Source organism: Macadamia integrifolia, chromosome 5 (assembly GCF_013358625.1).
Source record: "Macadamia integrifolia cultivar HAES 741 chromosome 5, SCU_Mint_v3, whole genome shotgun sequence".
NCBI lineage: Eukaryota > Viridiplantae > Streptophyta > Magnoliopsida > Proteales > Proteaceae > Macadamia > Macadamia integrifolia.
The window spans coordinates 40,488,842-40,492,765 of NC_056561.1; positions in this window are offsets into that span (position 1 = coordinate 40,488,842).

Here is a 3,924-nt window from a genome sequence, read left to right on the forward strand (position 1 = left end):
AAAAAAAAAAAAAGACAAAGGAGATTATTTACCAAAAAAATTCAAATAGTGGGCAAGGGGAGAGTTGAGGAAAGAAAAGGAAAGAGAAGATTTTCTCAACTATTTTTGGTAGAACAATATGAGTTACCAAATGAAGAAAAACCATCACATGCCTGCTAAAAAGTCAAGCTATGAGTGGTTACCTCTAGCTTGAGGTCATAGTAAAACAAACCTTGGAGATGAGAAAAAAGAAACAACTCTTGGAATCTGAATCATGACAACCTAGTCATCTTCCTCTGAATATGTTCCATCCTTGAAAATATAAATGGAAAATTTATTTAACAATAAAAAGTGATTGTTTTTTAGTACAAAAAGTGTAAGATCAACCTTTCACAACCAAAAGTACCTTAATAGTCTCCTATCTAAAATTTCTCCTCCCTTGCATAACATGAAAAATACCAGACAATGAGAAGGCTTAAAAATAGTTGTTAACTGTTTGAGATTTAAAATGTAATCGCAAGCGTACGGATCAGTGTAGCTATGGGTCGAACACAGGGAGAGCAGCCACTTTATGTTTTTTATCTCTTTTAATAATACGAAAGTGAACCGATTAAGAGTTGTGATCTAATTCTAATTACCGTCCTAACCATTCGTCATCTAAGAATTTAAAGACGCAAGCCACGCAATTAAAATTAAATAAATAAATAACTGAAAATAAACAACCCACGCAATTAAAAAAAATAAAAAATAAAAAAATAAATAAAGGAAAAAAATGCTGAAATAAAAATAAAGTAAAAAAAAGGGAATAAAGCTAGAGAGAGACTCACAAGTAGGTTTCTCTACTTAGCCCGAGGGATGTATCATAATATGAGCTTCCCTACTTGACCAGAGAGTCACTCTTACAAGGGTTACTCTACTTGGCTTTAGGGAAAGGGAGACAATTAAAATAAAAGCGATAAATTGATGGTTCTATGGCTAGGAGGGGCAAAGCCAACACATACACTAGCCATGAACCTTGGGGGAAAGGGATAGCCGTAATGTAACGACTGAAAATACAAATCCTAAATTAAGAAAGAAAGGGTAGTCAGAAGAGGGAATGAGAGGGGGAGAGAAGACTCCTGAAGGAGCCTACTTACTTGAATCAATGCTTGAACTTGAAAAAAAATTGTTCCACGGCTCATGATCTTGTCACCTAGATCTAAGCCTAGAACTATAACTTAAAAAAAAATTACAACTCAATTGCATAAATCATAAACATAAAAAGGCTGAATAGAAATAAAAGAGTGCTTGCATTAATTGACATAAAAAACTATTACAAAAGTGATTAAAGCAAAAATAGAGAAGAACTAAAACTAAAGAGTGAGCAACTAAAAAAAACTAGAAGAAGAATGAATTGTCTCTCCTTCTCTTACATGAGTTGTATTTATAGGGAATAGGGAGGTAGGGTAACAAACTTCTCTTTCCTAAAAGGGAGAAACCCACAATTGATTGTGAGATCTTTTGAGTCTAAAAGTGCTAAGATGGAGGAGAGAGAAGAGATAAATAAATTTGGAGAAATTTCCTATAATTTTTTTGCTTATTTTCTTTCCTTTTTTTCTAATTTATTTTTCTTCTTTTTCTCTCTCCTAGGGACGATTTTCTTCTTGCTTTGTGTGATTTGGACAATCTTTGGTGATGATGTGGAGGAGAGAGAAGATTTGGATAATTTTTATTTCTCCCTTTTTTTTCTTTCCTTTTTTTTTCTTCTCTTCTTGCTTCCACGATTTTCCTTTCCTTTTTTTTTTCTTCTTGCTTCCACGATTTTCCTTGCTTCTAATTTGATGTGGAAATCCCCTCCATGCCCTTAGTGCTTTAAGTGAGTGAAAAGCAGGAAATCTTCAACAAAATTCTCTAAAAAAAACAACCATGAGATTCGAACTTGAGACCTCTTGGTGAGCAAGGGAATTTTGCACACCATAGCTCACCAACTACACTAGGTAGTTGTTGTTACCAAAAACAAATCTTCAATCACTTAAGGATGTGGTCCATCGATCCTTGTTGGCATTTAAAATATTCCTTGTACCTCTAGGACAACTGCAAATGGGCTGGTTCAGTTCTAATCCATTATTCTTTTTCTGACCCGAAAAGAGTAATCATTTGTACGGGTGACCAAACGAATATGTACTTTTAATTGAACACGTCCATCTTGCTCAGAATTTCGTCCTCTTCGTAACCATGAAAAGAAATAGGACCTCTTTATGTGTAAAATTGAAGATATAGCATCCGATAGTCCTTAAGGCCTTGAAAATATAAAACCTACAAAAAGAGAGTAAAACCCAAGGTAGCTCCATTCTAAATATGTAAAATGCGTGTTTTACTACCCTAGATTTCACACATAAATATGCTCATCAGCAACATACCACTGGACCATCAGGACCGAGAGGGGTGCACACTATCTCCTCCTCCAAGAAGGCTCCGTAGTCCCTATCCAGATCAAGAAAGAAGTCCTCCCATACTCTGTTAGACAAGCGCCTCATCTCGTCAGTTCGGATGATCTCTGGACAGTGCATGGTGGGTGGAGGAAGACCAAGAGAAGGATGTGGATCGATGTCTGACCACTGGGGTACTACTCTCTCTCCTAAGTACCAGGCATGGCCCCACAAGCCCTAGAAAATGACCCAATTCTCAGACAATTGATGAACCCAAATGACTCTCTCAGAATTCGGAAACACAAGGTCATGGAATGGTCTCCAAGTAACCTGCAAAACCAAGGAAGGGTAAGTATAGCATCAGGCAAATAGAATTTCAATGTCAGACATGGCATAGCACAGTGAGATCGTTCAAAAGAGAACGAGTTGTGGTCCTTGGAGGATGGCATCGGGCCCGAACCACCTGGTTATTCCCCCATTTTGTGGCCAGGGGGAAGAAGAATGTCTCAGGATCCCTCAGTTTAGGGGCTATGGTTCCCAGATGCTCAAAACACCAGGGTTGTTTCAAGAAATCAAAGTAAGAAAGTGCAGACCAAATGATTAAAAGGAAATAGATATGAGAAGGAAAGTTACCTAGATGATGTAGCCTGCCCCCTTGAGGCCCTTATCCCCATAGGACAGCAGGTCCAGGGACCGCAGGAGATATGCATAGGTGGCCCTAGCCCAGTCCCAGGTATCTACTATACAAAGATCTTTGAGTAAGTACACCAGGTGGATATCCACTCCCCCTCAGAGGTCACTGAAGAGGCACTGACCCATGGCAAACAATAGGAAGGAACGTGCTATCTGAGTCATGTTGCCTGGATTCTCCCCCAGGCCGACTTTCCACCATTGGGCACTAATCTCCCCTAGGCAGATGCATGACTGGCCGGCTTTAATGGTGATACCAGTCAAATCTGTGAACTCCCTGGCAGTCGGGAATCCTACGGGTAGGGTCATGATTCTACCCCCAAATGGAATGCCTGTCAAGGTACAGAAGCACATAGGTATAATGGTAACCTTTCCAATAGGAAGGTGGAAAGTGTGAGTACTCGGCCACCACCACTCCATCAGGGCCCCCACCAATGCCGAATTAAACTTCCGAGTCTATAAGGGTCAGCCAGCATAGATAGGTATCATCAACCATCTCCTTCACCCTATGAGGGAGCATCCTATGCCAAGACTAAACCATGTTTGGATGGCCATAGGAGGCCATGGGCAGTTCCTTCCCCTCATGCTGATGGAAATAATAAATAAATAAAAAATGCTAAAACCAAAAACAATACGGGAGAAAGGAAAAACAAAACAGGAACAAAAGATGAATGAAATGTAAAGACTTACTCAGGAACCCCATGTGGAGTTGTAGATTTGATTCTGGATGTTGTGAAGGGTTTTCCTAGAATACCAGTCGGCCAAGCCCTCATCCCTGTGGGAAGGACTGCTGCGACTCTCAAGCTGGACCTCTCCCAGAGTCTTCCTCTTCCTCCTTTCAGCCATA